Source organism: Mobula hypostoma, chromosome 13, assembly GCF_963921235.1.
Source record: "Mobula hypostoma chromosome 13, sMobHyp1.1, whole genome shotgun sequence".
NCBI lineage: Eukaryota > Metazoa > Chordata > Chondrichthyes > Myliobatiformes > Myliobatidae > Mobula > Mobula hypostoma.
Genome location: NC_086109.1, coordinates 13,684,152 through 13,705,932, shown reverse-complemented (window position 1 = coordinate 13,705,932; position 21,781 = coordinate 13,684,152). Strand labels below are relative to the sequence as shown.

Genomic DNA, 21,781 nt, shown 5'->3' with positions numbered 1-21,781 from the left:
TCTTTCTATCCTTCTCTTTAAGATATTTTCTGTAGCTGTATAGAAGTTTAATGCTTTGGAGCCCTCAGCTGCAGACACCAGACTAGGTATATAATAATTTGGGATCTAGATAGTATATAATTCAAGATAAGATTTACAATAAAAAATTTAAACTTCAATGTGACTTGAACTACAATAAACTGTAAAATAATAAAGGCAACCAACCAGATGAAAATTAAATGCATTTTACTATAGAAGGAAGCTGCAGTCATGTTATAACATAAGCATAATTTCAAATGTTAAGCTCAACAAACATGGGAAGCACTTCAAAATACCCACTGAGAATTGGTTGTCTGGCACATCAGATGAACACAAGGATATTAAAGACTAGGGCAAAGTTCCCTGAATGCTGCAGGGGTATTTGTCATTCCACATGCACCAAAGGATGGTTTAAACCAATACTGCACTAGTGAAGGAAGATATCATAAAGGATTAGCAGATGTACCTTTCGAGTGGTCAGCTGTGCAAGTGCTTATCAGTCTTCCAGTCAACGTGCTCCTGTAGGCCAACCAACACTGAATCCGTCAGTTATAAATGGCAATGGGTCATCTCCATCTTCACATACACTGGGTAGAAATATTTGCAATTTGCATACACAAACTGCCTTAGAAATACTCTACGTGAAGGTGCTAGAATGAGTCCATCTTCTGCTCTGTTGAACTGCAGGAAGCCAGGGATTAAAAATCAACTCCTCCGAAAAAGTTCAAAAGTGCAGCAGGTGCCCAGCTACACGGTTACAGCCGGCTGGAAAATACCCCATTCTTTAACATATCTTCCAAGGGATTCTGCAGCCTTGGTCGGCCTAGGATTACCGATTTTTTTTTTGTGTGATGTAATTATGGCTAATATATTTACTACCAAAAACACACGGGTCCGACTCTGGTCCTCCAGGTCATCTGCACCTATTGAAGAAAAACACAAAAGCAACCTCCCCAAATCCGTAAGCAGCACCTCCTGCATGCTTTCAATATGGTAGCAAACCCCAACCCTCAATCTCAAAACTACTTGAAACTTCACTGGAGTATCCCCATTTGCTTTGGTCATTTCCAGACTCCCACTGAGGCTAGAAGTCAGCCACGCCTGGGCAACTTCTCAAGAGTATCAGGGACTCAACAGCAGTGGTGCCCGGTCCCGTGAAAGCCAATGAGAAATCACAAGCAGAATTCCATCTCCACCCAACAGGATTGACATTAGAAAAGACAAATATTTACTTGAGTCAAATCTCCAAAATGACTACAAGTGTCACTTCATCAAGGAAGTTTATCTAAGAGGGGAACATGGCAAATTTATCCAGAGCAAGTACTATAGCTCCCCATTTCTGTGAGAACAGGGACTCAAGTTTAAGTTGGGCAGGGTATTTAGTGACAAGCCCCACAGCAATTAATAAAAATCAATATTCTGCTTCATACAAGAGTTCATGATAAATACCAATGGACATATTATACTAAGCAAAAGGAGATACCACAGCTTTCTAATTAGCAAGTTTCAGTGCTTCCAGCTCTATCACCCAGAGTTACCTACATTAAGTGGCTCTCCCCACCCCCAAACACAGCAAACAATGACATACGTGAAACCACAGGTAAAATTAGAAATTGCAACATTGCATTCAGAAGGAGCACCTAGCCCACTGCTGTGGATTGGGATTAAAATCAAACTGGGGTGCTCTGAAATAGAAAAGATTGTTGTACCTGCAGAAACTGCTAACAACAATATTATTCAATGGCAGAAGTACAATTAAATCATCCTAGTTAACACAGGATATCGAGGCAAAGGCAGTTAAGTGCTGTGAACTGGTCACAGTAATGTACAGCCAGAAAGTTGATGTTGGTCTTCCAACCCTGGCTCAGATCAACTGAATGAAGAGCATTTATATGGCCAACCATCTCTTGGGAGTGTCTGGAAAGTTCTTCACTCAATAAACTGAGTGACGTTCGGAGCTGACCACAACTGGCAGGTAGGGCGTCTATCTGAATGCAAGGTAGAGTGAGAAAAGATGCAGCATCTGGATAATAACTGGGCTTTCTAAAAATAGGCCATGCTTGGATTAGGGTTCCCGCAAGAATAGCTCCTCCCTGAACTTTAGCTGAGCACCAAAGCATGGGCTATTTACAACACTAGGCATTTTGGAAATAATTGACAGAGCCGTGCCAAAAGCCCCTCAGTGCTGAGCTTGAGAACAATGACTTCCCATTGTGGTTTACTTGTGCCTCAGAAGTCAGTTTAGCTTTGTGTAAATAGCTGCATAATCTTCAGTTAAAATACTCATGCAGTCAGTTTTCAGAAACCCATACCAGGAGGACATGAAGATTGGGATAATGGAGAATTCTAGGTTAATATGGCCCAGTTTTTGGAAACATCCATGCAAATTCCAAACACACCCAGAGGGAGGGACCGCCATAAGTAAAACACAATGAGAAGATCCTGTCAAATTCAGGTATAAATTTGGTTACAACTTCCTGCTCTACTACCCGAGTTAACTACAGTCTGATGCACACTTCCCCGAGAGGTTCTTTTTAAAAAGGGAAATGAAGGTATTCAGAGGGGCTCATTAGCAGAATATTCTGGTCAGGAGCTCCTCTTTGACAGAACCTCCTTTAAACAGGTGCACAATAAAAAGCCTTTAAAAATTCAGAATTTTGCAAAGCAAGTAGCTGGAGGATGCAGCTCTGCTAATAACTCCATTTAGCGAAATTATCCCAATTCAGTATTTTAATTTTTCCCCCTAATTCAGGGGTTCCCAACCTTTATTATGTCATGGAGCCTTACCATTAACCGAGGTGAGGGGGTCCATAGATCCCAGGATGGGAGCCCCTGAACTAGTTGGTCAATTTGAAACACCACTTGTTCTTATCAGCTAGATTATTACACACCCATTTCAGATTTCACCAAAAAAATTGCTCAACGATTAACTTGATTGGAAATAACTTGTATGCCACGGGGGGGGGGGGGGGGAAGAACTGCCTTCCACAGCGGTTATGTTGTCTTAATACACATCTCAGAACAAGAATGGCAACCACCCCAAACTGGCCTTCTTGAATCTCAGGCTGTCACCAGGCTTCCAAACAATCAGGTTGCCACAGTAACTAACTCCAGCCCTTGAGGGGGTTCCACTGAACAAAGGAGGGGGAGAACCTCCATCACCTCAGAGTTCAAGAATTAAACTCCTGTAAACTGTAACAGGAACTCAGCAGTTAAAAGGTCAACAGAAAGATTAATGAAATGTTGCTCCAGTCCCCTCCTTATGGGAGTTGACATGAATGCGTAGGGGTGGGTGACTGCTGAATGGTCCCGGATGTGGGACTAAACCCCAATAAAAAGCCTCAGGGGAAAACAAATTACCGAGGGTGGGGGGGGGGGATGGGGAAGAATTTTACAAATATTAAAAAAATACAGTACTGTGCAAAAGTCTTAGGCATGTTTAAAAAAATTCTCTGAAGCTAAGATGCTTTCAAAAGTAATGAAATGAAAAGTTTCTAAATATCAAAAAATTTACTACAAAGGGCAGTGAACATTTAAAAAAAAACTAAATCAAATCAATTTTGGTGTAACCACCGTTTGCTTTTAAAACTGCGTCAATTCTCTTAGGTACACTGTCATGCAGTTTTATAAGAAAATCGGCTGGTAGATTGTTCCAAGCATCTTGGAGAACTTGCCACAGTTCTTCTGCAGACTTTGGCTGTCTCGCCTGCTTCTGTCTCTCCAGGTAATCCCAGACAGCCTCAATAATGTTGAGATCAGGGCTCTGTGGAGGCCATACCATCTGTTGCAGAACTCCTTGTTCTTCTTTTCGTTGAAGGTAGTTCTTTATGATGTTGGCCGTGTGTTTGGGGTCATTGTACTGCTGCAGAATGAAGTTGGGACCAATCAGACGCCACCCTGATGGTATTGCGTGATGGATGAGGATGTGTTTGTACTTCTCTGCGTTGAGGATCCCATTAACTCTGACCAGATCACCAACTCCATTTGCAGAAATGCAGCCCCAAACCTGCAGGGAATCTCCGCCATGCTGCACTGTTGGCTGTGGACACTCATCCATGTAGCGATTTTCAGCTCTTCTGCGGCCAAACTGCCTCCTGCTTGAGCCAAAAGTGTCAAATTTTGACTCGTCAGTCCAGAGCACTTGCTGCCATTGCTCAGCACCCCAGTCCTTGTGTTTTTGTGCGTAGGTGAGTCTCTTGGCTTTATTTTCACTTTGGAGGAATGGCTTTTTGGCAGCAACTCTTCCAGGAAGACCACTTCTGACAAGACTTCTCCGGACTGTAGAGGGGTGTACTTGAGTTCCAGTAGTTTCTGTGAGTTCTGAGCTGATAGCAGTACTGGACTTCGTCAGATTTAGAAGGGAAGTTAGTTTGATATACACCGATTCTGTTGTACTCAGTTTCCGTGGCCGGCCACTGCGTTTCTGGTCCTCAACCCTGCCCGTTTCTTTGTGCTTCTTCAGGAGAGCTTGGACAGCACATCTTGAAACTCCTGTCTGCTGTGAAATTTTTATTTGGGAGAGACCTTGCTGATGCAGGACAATCACCCTATGCCTTGTTTCCATGCTCACTCTTGCCATGGTGTAAGAATTGACGTTTTGAAGGTTAAACTATCATATTTGCTACACCCTCACCTTTTAGTTTGGTTTTCCTTTGCTCAGTTTGATTCCTTCTACTACCGCTTCGGTTTCAGTTAAGTTCATTCAAATCATCATGCACTGATCATTAAAACCTGCTTGTTTAATCAGGAACAGGACCATATATATCTACAAAGTAATCAGTTTTGATTCGTAAATGTGGTCTATTATTTAATGTTACTTTCTTTAACGGAATACAAAAAGACTTTAACATTTAATTCTTTTGGAAAATTAATGTTTTGAAATCTAAAATTTGCTCTTATCTATCGACACATTAACGAACAAAGAAAATAATCTAAAAGCAAATTTATATTAAAAAATATACAGACTTTTGCACAATACTGTCAAATATTAAGGCCGCGCGGGTCATGGCTACTGCGCAGATATGGAACTCCCAGGCAGCGTTCAGCGCCCGCACCCTCTTTACGCGAGTGCCCAGGCTCCGCGGCCCAGCCGGAGCACAGGCCACCGAAACCAAGCAGCCTACCCAACCGCCCACCCCCGCGCAGCCTACAACCCCGCACCAGTCCCAACCAGCGATCTACTGACGGTAAGAAAACCAGTACCAAAGAACGAACAGAACCCGGCACTCCACCGCTTATAAATACCCCGACTATTTTGCTTCCCTGCTGCCGTCGACCGTACCGCCGCCTGCCAGCAACAAAAATGGCACTCGCCGGAAGTGGTTGACGACTTCCTGTCAGAAAGATGGCGGCCACCAATTGGTCACAGCATAATGTTCTGCTTCTGTCCCTGCGACGGATTATTGCAGATAATGTTTCTTTAGAACTGTACCAGTGTATTGTGAATAGGTTCTCTGTATAAACAATGTGGTTGCACATTTTGCTTTTTGATTTAAAAAAATCTAAATCAAATACCGTATTTATCAGCAGCCACAGCCTTTAATAGATCATGGACAAATAGTTTTCTCAGGGCCCGGATAGCTCAGTCGGTAGAGCATCAGACTTTTAATCTGAGGGTCCAGGGTTCAAGTCCCTGTTCGGGCGTTAGCTTTTTGCTACATTGAACGCACTCCTGCTGATACAGAATTCATAGAATTTCTTTGTTTCTTCAGTGTCGCGTCGAAATAGTGAATTGTATTACTTCTTTAAATTTGCAAAGATTCATCAATTTTCACTCTATTTTCTATATTTAAGCCAATAATACCAAATCTTAAGGGACATAGATTAAGTGCATTTGGTCTTTTTCGCCGGATTGGGGGACGAAGGCTAAAACGCCATACATAGGTTAAAGGTTCGAGGGGAATGATTTAACATAAAATTGAGGGGCAACTTTTTACATAAAGGTTGGTATCAATGTGGAATGCGCTGTGTTTGAGCCAGGTACTATAACAACTTTTAAAGGACAGTTGGACAGGTGCTTCGATCAAACTTCTCAAATCGAAGGACTATTTTTCCCAAAAATGAGCTGAGTAGATACCAAGGGTATCCTGAGCCATAGTTTCTCCTCAGACAATATTATTTAAAAAATAAACTATTATATTCATATTGCTGATTGGGAGAGTTTCAAGTTCCTCTGTTTGAGTTGAGGGTGTGGATTGACACGTGGAATTATGACGTTATAGCAATAAGTGAAACTTGGCTACAGGAGGGGCAGGACTGGCAGCTTAATATTCCAGGGTTCCGATTCTTCAGATGTGATAGAGGCAGAGGAATGAAAGGTGGGGGGGGGGTAGTATTGCTTGTCAGGGAAAATGTTACAGCAGTGCTCAGGCATAACAGATTAGAGGCCTTGTCTACTGAGTCTCTATGGGTGGAGCTGAGAAACAGGAAAGGTATGGCCACATTAGTGGGGTTGTATTGGACCACCCAATAGTCAGCGAGAACTGGAGGAGCAGATCTGCAGAGAGATAGCAGGCAACTGCAGGAAACATAACGTTGTGGTGGTAGGGGATTTTAATTTTCCACATATTGATTGGGACTCCCATACTGTTAGGGGCCTAGATGGTTTAGAGTTTGTAAAATGCGTTCAGGAAAGTTTTCTAAATCAATATATAGACGTACTAACTAGAGGGGATGCAAAATTGGATCTCTCGTTCGGAAACGAGTTAGGACAAGTGATGGAAGTGTGTGTAGGGGAGCACTTTGGTTCCAGTGACCATAACACCATTAGTTTCAACTTGATCATGGACAAGGATAGATCTGGTCCTAGGGTTGAGGTTCTGAACTGGAAGAAGGCCAAATTTGAAGAAATGAGAAAGGATCTAAAAAGCGTGGATTGGGACAGGCAAGGATGTGATTGGTAGGTGGGAAGCCTTCAAAGGAGAAATTTTGAGAATGTAGAGCTTGTATGTTCCTGTCAGGATTAAAGGCAAAGTGAATAGGAATAAGGAATCTTGGTTCTCAAAGGATATTGCAACTCTGATAAAAAAAAAGAAGAGAGATTTGTATGACATGTATAGGAAACAGGGAGTAAATAAGGTGCTTGAGGAGTATAAAAAGTGGAAGAAAATACTTAAGAAGGAAATCAGGAGGACTAAAAGAAGACATGAGGTTGCCTTGACAGTCAAAGTGAAGGATAATCCAAAGAGCTTTTACAGGTATATTAAGAGTAAAAAGATTGTAAGGGATAAAATTGGTCCTCTTGAAGATCAGAGTGGTCGGCTATGTGCGGAACCAAAAGAAATGGGGGAGATCTTAAACGGGTTTTTTGTGTCTGTATTTACTAAGGAAACTGGCATGAAGTCTATGGAATTAAGGGAAACAAGTAGATCATGGAAACTGTACAGATTGAAAAGGGGGAGGTGCTTGCTATCTTGAGGCAAATTAAAGTGGATAAATCCCCAGGACCTGACAGGATATTCCCTCGGACCTTGAAGGAGACTAGTGTTGAAATTGCAGGGGCCCTGGCAGATATATTTAAAATGTCGGTGTCTACGGGTGAGGTGCCAGAGGATTGGAGAATGGCTCATGTTGTTCCGTTGTTTAAAAAAGGATCGAAAAGTAATCCGGGAAATTATAGGCCGGTAAATTTGACGTCAGTAGTGGGAAAGTTATTGGAGGGAGTACTAAGAGACAGAATCTACAAGCATTTGGATAGACAGGGACTTATTAGGGAGAGCCAACATGGCTTTGTGCGTGGTAGGTCATGTTTGACCAATCTATTGGAGTTTTTCTAGGAGGTTACCAGGAAAGTGGATGAAGGGAAGGCAGTGAATGTTGTCTACATGGACTTCAGTAAGGCCTTTGACAAGGTCCTGCATGGGAGGTTAGTTAGGAAAATTCAATCGCTAGGTATACATGGAGAGGTGGTAAATTGGATTAGACATTGGCTCAATGGAAGAAGCCAAAGAGTGGTAGTAGAGAATTGCTTCTCTGAGTGGAGGCCTGTGACTAGTGGTGTGCTACAGCGATCAGTGCTGGGTCCATTGTTATTTGTCATCTATATCAATGATCTGGATGATAATGTGGTAAATTGGATCAGCAAATTTGCTGATGATACAAAGATTGGAGGTGTAGTGGACAGTGAGGAAGGTTTTCAGAGCCTGCAGAGGGACTTGGACCAGCTGGAAAAATGGGCTGTAAAAAGGCAGATGGAGTTTAATACAGACGAGTGTGAGGTATTGCACTTTGAAAGGATAAACCAAGGTAGAACATACAGGGTAAATGGTAAGGCACTGAAGAGTGCAGTAGAACAGAGGGATCTGGGAATACAGATACAAAATTCCCTAAAAGTGGTGTCACAGGTAGATAGGGTCGTAAAGAGAGCTTTTGGTACATTGGCTTTTATTAATCAAAGTATTGAGTATAAGAGCTGGAATGTTATGATGAGGTTGTATAAGGCATTGGTGAGGCCGAATCTGGAGTATTGTGTTCAGTTTTGGTCACCAAATTACAGGAAGGATATTAATAAGGTTGAAAGAGCACAGAGAAGGTTTACGAGGATGTTGCTGGGACTTGAGAAACTCAGTTACAGAGAAAGGTTGAATAGGTTAGGACTTTATTCCCTGGAGCGTAGAAGAATGAGGGGAGATTTGATAGAGGTGTATAAAATTATGATGAGTATAGATAGAATGAATGCAAGCAGGCTTTTTCCACTGAGGCAAGGGGAGAATAAAACCAGAGGACATGGGTCAAGGGTGAGGGGGGAAAAGTTTAAAGGGAACATTGGGGGAGGCTTCTTCACACAGAGAGTGGTGGGAGTATGGAATGAGCTGCCAGACGAGGTGGTAAATGCGGGTTCTTTTTTAACATTTAAGAATAAATTGGATAGATACATGGATGGGAGGTGTATGGAGGGATATGGTCCGTGTGCAGGTCAGTGGGACTGGGCAGAAAATGGTTCGGCACAGCCAAGACGGGCCAAAAGGCCTGTTTCTGTGCTGTAGTTTCTATGGTTTCTATGGTTTCCTGGCTGTCAACATCTCTGACGATCTACCCTGGGCCCAACAGATTGATGAAACTCCATGCCATCTCGACATTGGAAAAAACAAATATTGATCAGATGATTAATTTTTGTGAGGCATCTGTGTTCAGGAGTGCCCCAGTTGCCTATCATTTCAGATTCAGATTTATTTGTCACATGTACAGTACATTGAAACACAGGAGGGGTAGTTGATAAGTTCGTGGCCTAAGGTAGAAGGAGATGAGTTATACAGCTCTCGTTACATGCACGTGCAGGTCAACTCTTTGAGTGATTATGCAGAAGGTTTGAAGTTAATAACTCATCTCCTTCTACCTTTGGCCACGAACTTATAAATCATCCCCCCCCGCCCCCCGGCTGTGAACCACTTTCTGGAGGTCCAAGACGCAGACTTCTACAAAGAAGCGATCCGCATGCTCCATGACCGCTAGACTAAGTGTGCAAATGTAGGAGGGGACTATCTTGAAAAATAAATGTGCTACGTTTTCTAAAATTGACTCCTTCTACCCTAGGCCACGAACTTATCAATCACCGCTCGTATATTTGTTTCTGTTTACAATCAACACACCTAGGGATGAGTGTATCGGGGGCAGCCTGCAAGTGTTGCCACGTATTCCAATGCCAACGTAGCTTGCTCACCATGCTCGGCAGAACAATACAGAACGTGACAAACGACAAAACAACGGCCAAACAAGCCCCTTTCATCCACCCAGTCCTCTAACTCCAGGACGTGAGGAGTATAAGGGATGCAAGGGAACACTTAGGAGGTACGTTCGGAAGGCTAAAAGAAGGCGAGGTAAAGGAGAATCCCAAGGGGATTAGGTATATCAAGAGCAAAAGGATTGCAAGAGACAAAATTAGTCATCTGGAAGATCAGAGTGGTCATCCATACGTGGAGTTGAAAGAGATGAGGGAGATCTCAAATGGATTTTTTTGCATATGTGTTTACTTGGGAGATGGATACGGACTCTATCGAACTGAGGCACAGCAGCAGAGAGGTCACAGGTCATATGCATATTACAGAGGAGGAGGTGTTTGCTCACTTGAGGCAAATTAGGGTGGGTAAATCCCCAGGGCCTGACAAGGCGTGCCCTTGGACGCAGTAGAAGGCTGGTGCAGAAACTGCAGCGGCCCTAGCAGAGACTATCATTAGCCATGGGTGGGGTGATGGAGGATCATAGGATAGCTAGTGTACCTCTATTGTTTAAGAAAAGCTCTAAAAATAAGATGGGATATTGTAGGCCAGTGAGCCTGACATCAATAGTGGGAAAGTTATTGGATGGCATTCTATGAGTATTTGGATAGACAGGGACTGTTTATAGATAGTCAACGTGGCTTTGTGTGTGGTAGGTCCTGTCTATCCAATCTTATAGAGTTTTTCAAGGAAGTTACCAGGAAAGTTGATAAAAGCAAGGCAGTGGGTGTTGTCTACATAGCCTTCCACAAGGACCCACCTGGGACATTGGTCAAGAAGGTTCGGTTGCTTAGCATTCAGGATGAGGTAGTAAAGTGGATTAGACATTGACTTCACGGGAGAAGCCAGGGAGTAATAGTAGCTGGTTGGCTCTAACTGGAGGCCGTTGACTAGCGGTGTGCCGCAGGGTGCGGTGCTGGGTCCGTTGTTATTTGTCATCTATATCAGTGATTTGGATGTCAATGTGGTTAACTGAATCAGCAAATATGCGGATGACAAGATTGGGAGCATAAGGGACAGTGAGGAAGGCTGTCAAAGCTGGCTGCAATATCTGGACCAGCTGGAAAAACGGGTTGAGAAATGGCAGATGGAACTTAATGCAGACCAGTGTGAGATGTGGCACTTTTGGATGACAAACCAGGGTAGGACTTAAACAGTGGGTGCTAGGGCGCTGAGGAGTGTGGTAAAACAGAGGGATCTGGGAATACTATCCATAATCCCTTGAAAGTTGTATCACAGATAGATAGGGTCATAAAGAAAGCTTTTGGCACAATGGCCTTCATAAATCTACATATTGAGTACAGGAGATGGGATGTTCTGTTGAAATTGTATAAGATGTTGGTGAGGCCTAATTTGAAGTACATATTGTGTGCAGTTTTGGCCACGTACAACAGGAATGATGTAAATAAGATTGAAAGAGTGCAGATAAAATCTACAAGGATCTTGCCAGGGCTTGATGACCTGAGTTATAGGGAGAGGCTGAACACGTTAGGAGTTTATTCCCTAGAACATAGACGATTGAGGGGAGATTTGACAGAGGTCTGCACCAGTGGTCCCCAACCTCCGGGCCGCAAAGCATGCAGGGGTGCAGCGGTGGCCGGAGCGCACCCAGCACATCTTTAAGAAAAAAGCCGAAATAAACAAGCTAATTAATTAGGTGCTGCCGTGCCCATAAATGTCAGCCCAGATCAGAGGCGATTGCCGACTTCACTTGGTCTACGCGATGTTCACTGCTCTTTCCAGGGTGCTGGAGCCTTTACCTGTTCCGTTGTTTGGTCAATTTAAATACCAGCCCAGACAGGCTGAAAAGACAGGGCTGTCAAGATCGAGGTGACATGTTGAATCTACACAAACTTCTAATAAAGTATAGGAGCTGCCGTGCTTTCTTTGTAATGACAGTTACGTGCTGGTCCCAGGACAGATCCTCTGACACTTTTCAGAGAGAGAAACGTCGATCCTTAATGCCAAAGAATTTAAAGTTATTGACCCTCTCCACCTCAGTTCCTCTAATGAAGACTGGCTTCTGGACGGCACCTAATTAATTAGCTTGTTTATTTCGGCTTTTTTTTGTGTCCATTTCTGGTCGCCTCACTATAGGAAGGGTGTAGAAGCATTGGAAAGGGTACAGAGGAGATTTACCAGGATGCTGCCTGGTTTAGTGAGTATGCATTATGATCAGAGATTAAGGGAGCTAGGGCTTTACTCTCTGGAGAGGAGGAGGATGAGAGGAGACATGATAGAAGTATACAAGATATTAAGAGGAATAGATAGAGTGGACAGCCAGTGCCTCTTCCCCAGGGGGCACCACTGCTCAATACAAGGGGACATGGCTTTAAGGTAAAGGGTGAGAAGTTCAAGGGGGATATTAGAGGAAGGTTTTTTACTCAGAGAGTGGTTGGTGCGTGGAATGCACTGCCTGAGTCAGTGGTAGAGGCAGATACACTAGTGAAATTTAAGAGACTACTAGACAGGTATATGGAGGAATTTAAGGTGGGGGGTTATATGGGAAGCAGGGTTTAAGGGTTGGTACAACATTGTGAGCCGAAGGGCCTGTACTGTTCTATGTTCTATGTTTTTTCTTAAAGATGTGCTGGGTACGCTCCGGCTACCACTGCACCCCTGCATGCTTCGTGGCCTGGTATCGGTCGGTGGCCCGGAGGTTGGGGACCACTGGTCTACACGATAATGAGCAGAATAAATAGGGTAAATGCAAGCAGGCTTTTTCCACTGAGGTTGGGGGAGACCCGAACTAGAGATTATGGGTTACGGGTGAAAGGTGAAATGTTTAAGGGAAACATGAAGGGGAACTTCTTCACTCAGAGGATGGTGGGAGTGTGGAAGGAGCTGCCGGCAGAAGTAGTTGGAGCTGGTTTTGTCACAACCACGGATTTGGTATCGCAGTAGATGTGGCAATTGTGTTCGTGCTTGGCAAGATCCTTCTGCACGATGGAGACAGAAACAAGCGTTTATACATAGGAATTCCAACGGAACATTGTTGCCTTGACGAATCACTGTGACCAATGAATCTCACGGCCAAGGTCAGCTGCTCTCTCTCTGTCTGCTGGGTCCATTTTTGTCACCTGGTGCGGACGTGGCCCAAGTGTGGAGTGAGAAACACTGAAGCAGGTTGATAGTTCACAGACTTTAATGCGAACAATGTTAAAGGGAAAAGAAAACAATAAACTCCAGGCCAAACAGGGCCGTTAACTAAAACTCTCTAATGAAAAGCATAGCCTACATTGCGACTGAAAAGAACAACTAACAATAAAATGAATACAGTACCTCTAGTCCTCAGAGTCAGTTGACTCGACAGTCCAATTTCTCAGGCAAGGCGGAATGCAAGCAAGCAGCGAAGTGTTGCTGTGTCTGTGTCCAAGTCTCGACAAGCCCTACAACAACAAGTATGGAGTTAAATACCATCACAGTGAAATAATAATTAACTGACAGATGCATATTCACAAGTGCAATTGCTGTATCTACTGCAAAGCCGAATCTATGGTTGTGACAGGTTCGACTTCAACGTTTAAATGAAATTTGGATAGGTAGATGGAAGGGAGGGGTATGGTGGATCATGATCCGGGTGCAGGTCGATGGGACTAGGCAGATTAATAGGCATGAACTAGATGGGCTGAAGGGCCTATTTCTGTGCTGTAGTGTTCTATGACTCTATGGGAAGCTAGGTGTTGTGGGGTGAGTAGACCAAAGCTCTGTCCAAACTTGTTCATCAGGAGACCAATACACACAAAATGCTTCAGGAACTCATTAAGTCTTATTCCCCTCCATAAATGCTGCCTGACTGAGCTGCTGAGTTCCTCCAGGATTTTGTGTGTGTTGCTCTGGATTCGAATTGAATCGGCCAGTGAGGCCGCAGGAGAAGCCGGCTTGGGTTCGGAAGCTCTGACGTGGGTGGAGACCACGCTGCTGCCTGCAACTCAGAGTTGGTATCTTCAAGTTGGCGCGAAGGCGGCATGCAGCGAAACCGTGAGTGACTGTCTTGGATGTTTCTTTTGCAATCGCAAGATCCTGTTGGACACTGATTGCTCCAAGTCTGCTTCCCTTGTTTGGTGGAGGTCAGGCGGTGAGGAGGCAGTGTCACCGCGGTTGTAACTAGAACTAGGCCTCAGTTTCCAGCTTGCACTGTAGAGTGGCATCCGGGCTCGGTTGGGGCCAGGGGTGGGGTGGGGGGGTGGCCTCTCCTGGCAGTGCTGCCCCCAACTGGTGGATCAGTGAAATTACAGACTGGACAGCCGGGAACCATCAATTTGCAGGACTTGGAACTCAGGAACTTGATCTAAAATTTGTTTTCTTACGTAACTATGTTCTTTGCTTCCCCTTTCTCGTTATTTTGAATGCGCAGGTATGTTTTTGCACCTTAACCCCTGAGGAACACTGTCTCATTCAGCTACATGCATGTATAGTTTGAATGACAATTAAACTTGATTTGATTTGAAGATTTCCAGCATCTGCAGAATTTCTTGTGTTAATCTTTAGACCATTGCCCCCATTGCTGCCACATAGTGGTTGCAGGGTGTACTACATCTGGTTCCTTGCATCAGGAGAGAGTGATGGCTGCTATAGAGTTTAAAAGAATCAGACGAGGCCGTATTGAAGCATGTTAATTTCTTTAAGGGCTCAAGAGGGCAGATGAAGTAGAATGTTTTCCCCTAGCAGGGATGTCTAGAAATAAGTGTTACAGTCTCAGAATGTATACTGTATGTGGGTCATTTAAGACTGAAAGAAGAATTGCTTGAATTGCTACATACCAAGTATTGGCAAATGGGATTAATGTGGATTTTAATTTCAAAAATGACCTTAATTCATAGTAAAAATGTATCTTCAAAGGACATAAAATGCTGGAAGAACTCAGCAGGTCAGGCAACATCTGTGGAGAGGAATCAGCAGTCGATGTTTCAGGCCAAGACCCTTCCTCAGGATTGTGCCGTTTAGAAAAGGAACAGGTCAACCATCATGGGGCCAGTAGTGTAAACTTTCACAGAAAAACATCTCAAACAAACATGGCACCATAGCCACTCACGGAGTTCCCCGGGGTGATAATCCTTCTCATTGTTTGAGGGGCTCCTTCACCCACCTCTGTGAGGTGTTGGAAGGAACTAAGACTGTAGCCTTCCCCCACAGAGACTTAGCGTTGGCTGGACTGAACTTTGCTGCGACCCTCAGCATGAGCTGCTGCAGAATGGAATGTGCCAGTCTACAGCGTTTCCTTACGGACATCCCACTGTGCTGGAAGACCAAGAAATGGTACCTCTGCTGAGATGATGGCCCTCCTGCAGCACTTGACACCTGACGCGGTGTAGGTCCCCGGGAGCAGAGAGAGGGACCTCTGCTGCGCAGTTGCTGGGGTGAAGCAGTGCATGGACCCTCGCATCAGTCTGTAAAGAAATGAATGACTGTTCCCTCCCCACTGCAGTCATCCCAAAGGCAGTGTACGCTGGGAGTGGCGTATCATCTGTAGAGGAAAACTCTGACTGGGAGGGGCCCCAAGTACACTCTTGGGGCTTATTGGTCAGATCTGGTGATGAGACGTTCTGTCGGGTGGTTCAGGGAACAAGTGTACAGAATCCATACTGTCCCGGTCTGCAGTGTCTGTAGGTCATTCTGCATTGACCACTGCTTGATGGATGTGTGTTCAACCTATTTATTTAGAGATACACAAGGGTAGCCGTCCTTCCAGCCCAGCAAGCCCTTGATGCCCAATTATGCTTGTGCTTAGATTATGAAGACACGTAGTCCTCTTTTATTGTCATTTAGTAATGCATGCATTAAGAAATGATACATTATTTACTTGGAAGAACTCTTCAACAAAGGTCAGGTAGTGCAGCAACATGCAGCTGACTTGGACTTTGCATCATAGAAGGGCCAGGCATGTCTTCCACAAAGTTTAAAATCCAAAAATTTCAAAGTAGTTTATTCTCATGGTACATATCTGTCACCATATACAACCCTGCAATTCATTTTCAGACTCAATAAATGCATAATAGGATAATAACTATGATAGAAACGATGAAAGATCACCCCAACCTGGGCGTTCAATCAGTGTTCAAAACACAGCAAACAGTGCAAACAAAAATAATAATAAATGAATAAATAAGCAATAAATATCAAGAAAACATGAGATGACGAGTCCTTGAAAGTGAGCCCATAGGTTGTGGGAGCATTTCAATGATGTGGCAAGCGAAGTTACCCCCTTTGGTTCAAGAGCCTGATGGTTGAGGGATAATAACTGCTCTTGAACCTGGTGGTGTGAGTCCTGGTCTCCTCTGCCTTCTTCCTGACGGCAGCAGTGAGAAGAGAGCATGACGTGGGTGATGGGGTTCCCTGATGATGTATGCTGCTTCCATGCGGTAACGCTTCATGTAGATGTTTTCAGGGGTGGGGAGGGCTTTACCTGTGATGGACTGGGCTGTATCCACTGGTTTTTGTGGGAATTTTCCATTCAAGGGCATTGGCGTTTCCATACCAGGCTGTGATGCAGCAGGTCAACATACGCTCCACCACATTTCTGTAGAACTTTGTCAAAGTTTCAGATATCAAGCTAAATTTCTGCAAATTCCTCAGGAATTAGAGGCATTGCTGAGCTTTTCGTTGTAAATGCACTTCCCGTTCCATGCCCAGGAGAGGTCCTCCTAAACGATAACACGGAGGAATTTAAAGTTGCTGAGCCTCTCCACCTCTGATCCCCCAATGAGGTCTGGTTCACAGCCCTCTGGTTTCCTCCTTCTGAAGTCAATAATCAGTTCCTGGGTCTTGCTGACATTGAGGAAGAGGTTGTTGTTGGGGCACCACGGCCAGATTTTCAATCTCCCTCACGTATGCCTATTTGTCACCACTCTTGATTCGGCCAATAACAGTGCTGTCATCAGCAAACTTAAAAAAAAAATGGCATTGGAGCTGCGCTTGGCCACACAGTCATAAGTGTAAAGCAAGTAGAGCCAGGGGGCTAAGCACACAGCCTTGTAGTGCACCTGTGCAGAAGGAGATGGTGGAGAAGATGTTGATTGGGGTCTGCAAGTGAGGAAATTCAATTGTACAAGGCAGGATTAAGGTCAAGGTGTTGAAGCTTATTGATTAGTTTTGAGGGGTGGATGGTATTCAATGTTGAGCTGTCGTCGATAAAGAGCATCCTGATGTATGCACCTTTGCTGTCCAGATGTTCCAGGGTTGTATGAAGAGCCAGTGAGATGGTATCTGCTGTGGACCTATTGCTCCAGAAGGAAAACTGGAGAGGGTCCAAGCCACTTTTCAGGCAGGAATTGTTATATTTCATCACCAACCCCTCAAAACACTTCACCACTGTGATGGAAGAGCTACTGGATGATAGTCACTGAGGCAGGTTACCGCAGTCTTCTTACGTACCAGTATAATTGAAGCCTGCTTGAAGTAGGTAAGTACCTCAGACTGCCAAAGCGAGGGGATAAAGGTCTCAGTGAGCACTCCAGCCAGTTGATCAGCACAGGTGTTTAGTATTTGGCCAGGTACCCTGTCCGCGGGTTCACCCTCCTAAAGACTGCTTGCATGTCGGCCTCAGAAACTGAAATCACAGGGTCATCGGGGGCTGCAGGATTTTGTGTTAGTTACTCCATGTTTTGATGGTCAAAGCATGCATAGGAGGCATTGGGCTCACCTGAAAGCAAAGCCCTACTGGCACGGATGTCACTTGACTTTACTTTATAAGAGGTGATGGCACTCAAGCCCTGACAGAACTGCGGAGCATCCTTCAGCTATTGTAGTGATAAGGCCCTTGGTGAGTGTTTATGGTGAGAAACACTTTGGACTCTTCTTCCATCTCCATCTGTAGTTCTCAGCTAAGTCAACTTTGCTGACGTGTTTCCATGCAGAAAGGTTTGCAAAGATATCCTCTATCCTGGATGGAGGGTTCGTTCTACTTCCTGTACTGGTTGATGTTGACCTTAAAATCACCACAGATCCTGACAAGACACATTCTTCTTGGCTACTGGGACCATGGGCTCCACTCAACCTTGGAAGGAGTACATCCAGCTTCCATGTGATCTAACTCACTGGCTACTTTATCACAGTTGGTATAAGGGCTTTGCAAAACCTGGGTGCAAACTTTCATTTACTGCTATTTTACCCTTGATATGTTTGAGTTTTCCAGTGCCATCCTTGAACACTGCCATGGCACCATCTTAACTCGTCTTTCTTAACCTTTCTTAACTCACCTTCAGTTGAACCTATTCCAGGAGATGTGGCATGCAAATAGTGGATGGGTCTCCAAAGAAGTTGCAGTTGTCTCAGCTACTCATGACCCTACAATGCTGGCCCTCTAGCTTTTACAGCATGCAAGCCCAATGTGGCTTGTTGGTTGTTGTATATCACTGTTACAAACGTCTCTCCCACAAGAGTTATTTTTTTCTCTTAGTTCTCTTAACAAGCTTCAGTTTATTCTCTTTGAAATGTTGTTAAAACTCATTTTGTGGATTCCATTTCCATATTTGCGGAGTCCAATTCCATTTTAATTAATTCACCGTTCACTTCTAGTGTAAGCCATATTGCTTACTATTGTTAGCTTTCGCACTATAAATCTCGAGGCTGTTCAGTCCTGTGTCACACTCATCATTTTCAGATTTTTCATTAGCAACATACAGACTAGTGCTCTTTTTGAAACTGCAACTTGACTTTTTAAAATTTTTTTTTCTTCCTTGTGCAGTCCCCTTATTTTTGTCTGCCTGACGTGCTCTTTGTATGTGTCCTACGTTGTTGCATTTTCTGCAAGTTTTGCCTTTAAATCTGCATTGGCCTGGTATATGTAAGCCCCTGCCTCAACAGTAACAGAACTTGTTCGTCTAGGCCAGTTTCTGTTTAGACGTTGCAATTTATTCACGCTTACTTTCATTCCTGACTGTAACTCAACTCCATTGCTGTCCACTATTTCCATTGATACAGCTATTTCAACTGCTCTTTTAAATGTAAATTGTGCTTCAATTAGGAGACATTGAAAGTGATTTTTTTTTATAAGATTCCACAAACTAAACAATCTCTCAGTGCATCATCACTGAACTGACAATGCTCAGACAACTTCTTCAATGTAGCTACGTAAGCTGAAATGGACTCCCCTTCCTTTTGAGTCCACTTAAGAAACCTAAAGCGATCTGCAATCTACAATGGTTTTGGTTCTAAATGTTTCTGCATTACTCTCACGGTATCAGCAAAGCCAATTTCAGCTAGTTTGGTTGAAGCCGTTAAAATTCTAAGCAAACTGCATGCCTTTAAATCCAATGCACTCAGCAAAGTAGGCACTTGCTTCTCACTAGTTATTTTATTTACTTCAAAATACTGTTCAATTCACTCAGTATACAATATCCTGATATCTCTTGTAGAATTGAATGCGTTTATCTTTCCATGTAGCCAGCCATTTCTCAACATTGACTTCTCTAACTTCCATTAATGGCCCTCCTCCCCTTCTTACCCAACCCTTATTTATTTGTTTATTGTTATTTTTTTCCCCCTTTTTCTCTCTCTCTCTCTCTCTTTTCTCCCTTTTCTCCCTCTGTCCTTCCCACTATACTCCTTGCCTGCTATCCATCTTCCTCTGGGCTCCCCTCCCCCTTTCTTTCTCCCAAGGCTTCCCATCCCATGATCCTCTCCCTTCTCCAGCCTCGTATCCTTTTTGCCAATCCACTTTCCAGCTCTTAGCTCCATTCCTCCCCCTCCTGTCTTCTCCTATCATTTCGGATCTCCTCCTCCTCCTCCCACTTTCAAATCTCTGACTACCTCTTCCTTCAGTTAGTCCTGACGAAGGGTCTCGGCCCGAAACATCGACTGTACCTTTTCCTAGAGATGCTGCCTGGCCTGCTGCCTTCACCAGCATTTTGTGTGTGTTGCAGCCATTTCTCTCTTTTTTGTTCATGTTTATTATCAGCTGGTCCTCACTGTTTATGACTCCATGACTTTGTCTGTTCTCTGCCTTTTTTTAAACTTGAATGTTTCTGTCCCTTCCTGAAGAGGCACGTACTGCGCTGTTTTTTCACTTAACCGTTTCTCACTGCACTTCTAAAAACTTGAATGCCTCACTGTGGTTCTACAGGTGGGTAGTTATTTCAGGTTTGTTTAAAACTTCATCATCACCAATATTATATTTTATAACTCTAAAACATAAAACTAATCAAAATAAAAACAAGGGAACCTGAAAGATGAGTGCCTTAGTTTCATTTTTCTTTAAGTGAGGCATGCATGTAAGACATGGTGAGGTGATAATGTAGGCCATTCATGTACTTTTACATATAACTCATAATAAATTATTTAAACAAACAAGAACATTTAATCAAACAATATATTTACAATATTACTCAAAGATTACTGAAGTATTAAATACACAACAGTAACTTCCTCAGGAAACTCTGCAAGGTTGGTTAGTCACATCCTGCCATGCACAAGGACATGTCAGGTCCTGTCTATCCAAATATTTATATATCCTGTCTCTTAAAATATCCTCCAGTGAATTACTCATGAATGACATCAGGTTCACCTGCCTAATTTTCTGAATTATTCTGAGAGCCTTTCTTGAACAATGGAACAACATTTGCTATGCTCCAGTCCTTTGGCACCTCACTCGGGGCTAAGGGTGTTTTAAATATCATTGCCAGGACCCCTGCAATTTCTGCACTAGCATCTCACAATTTCTGAGGGAACACCTTGTCAGACCCAGGGGATTTATCTACCCTAATTTGCCTCAAGACAGCCAGCACTTCATCTTCCATAATCCAGATACAGTCCATATCCTCAGCATTCCTTTGCCTCAGTTCTATAGACTCTATATCTACCTCCCAAGTACAAATGCAAAAAATCCATTTCAGATCTCCTTCATCTCTTTTAGCTCCATGAATAAATGACCACCCTGACTTCAAGAGGACCAATTTTATTCCTTGCTATCTTTTTGCTTTTAACATACCTACAGAATCCCTTGACACGTATTTGGCACAGACTAAAAGGGTTGAGATGGCCTGTTTCCGTGCTGTAATTGTTATATGTTATATGACATTCCCTTTCACCTTGTCTGCCAGAGCAACCTCAATCCTCTGTTAGACCTCCTGTTTTCTTCCTTAAGTGTTCTCTTGTATTTCTTATACTCCTTAAGTGCCTCATTTGATCCTATCTGCCTAGACTTGCTATGTGCCTCCTTCTTCTTCTTCTTCTTAACCAGGGTCTCAACATTCCTTGAAATCCAAGGTTCCCTTAATCTGTTAGTCTTGTGTTTTATTCTAACAGGAACAGACAAATTCTGTACTCTCAATATTTCACTTTTGATGACCTCCCACTTACCAAGCATTCCTTTGCTAGAAAATGACCTAACCCAATCCACACCTATCAGTTCTCTTCTGATTCTATGATAATTGGCCTTTGTCCACATAATTACAGTACCTTGTCGGAACAACACACATCAAAGTTGCTGGTGAACGCAGCAGGCCAGGCAGCATCTCTAGGAAGAGGTACAGTCGACGTTTCAGGTCGAGACCCTTCCTAGAGATGCTGCCTGGCCTGCTGCATTCACCAGCAACTTTGATGTGTGTTGCTTGAATTTCCAGCATCTGCAGAATTCCTGTTGCTTGTACCTTGTTGGAAGTTCTGATTTCAGTCTCACTGAATGCATTTGGGATGATTCACATCTTTACCAGAAGGGGGCGACATGGCATCTTTAGTGTGGCCCAGATACTAAAGTGAATATTGAAGAATGCGGGAAAAGACTCTCTGCTGTCTGCTCATATCCTTAATCACTTTGGCAGGGTACAGAACAGCATAAATATACTGATGATGTGAACTACATTGTTGACAAAATAACAAATCAATTTTCTATAACCAAACCATTTCAATTAGTTATGCTTACTGATGCAATCTCAGAATTAGAATCAGAATTAGGTTTATTTTCCCTGTCTTATTACATGAAATTTATTGTTTTGTGGGAGCAATACATTGGAAAGACATAAAATGACTATAAATTACAAAATTAACAAATAATGTGGAAAAAAAGACATGTTCATGGGTTCATGAACTGTTCAGAAATCTGATGGCAGATG

At 43.5% G+C, this 21,781-nt stretch overlaps 1 protein-coding gene and 1 non-coding gene across 4 annotated transcripts in view; one reads left to right on the top strand and one right to left on the bottom strand.

The window, feature by feature from the left end:
* Positions 1-5,328, bottom strand: part of zc3h11a (zinc finger CCCH-type containing 11A) — a 30,738-nt gene extending 25,410 nt beyond the window's left edge. Inside the window, exons 1-2 of one of the 3 annotated variants that reach the window (XM_063065314.1) lie at positions 5,221-5,325; positions 485-699 (exon numbers count right to left, since the gene is read on the bottom strand). The gene's annotated coding sequence lies outside the window, so the exon portion shown is untranslated. Of the gene's footprint in view, positions 1-484 lie in introns of all 3 variants that reach the window. The other 2 variants (XM_063065315.1, XM_063065316.1) reach the window with 2 other exon arrangements.
* A 260-nt stretch (positions 5,329-5,588) lies between these two features.
* On the top strand, positions 5,589-5,661 carry trnak-uuu (transfer RNA lysine (anticodon UUU)). The gene has a single exon. It is a non-coding gene; the product is annotated as a tRNA-Lys (tRNA).
* Positions 5,662-21,781: the final 16,120 nt, after the last annotated feature.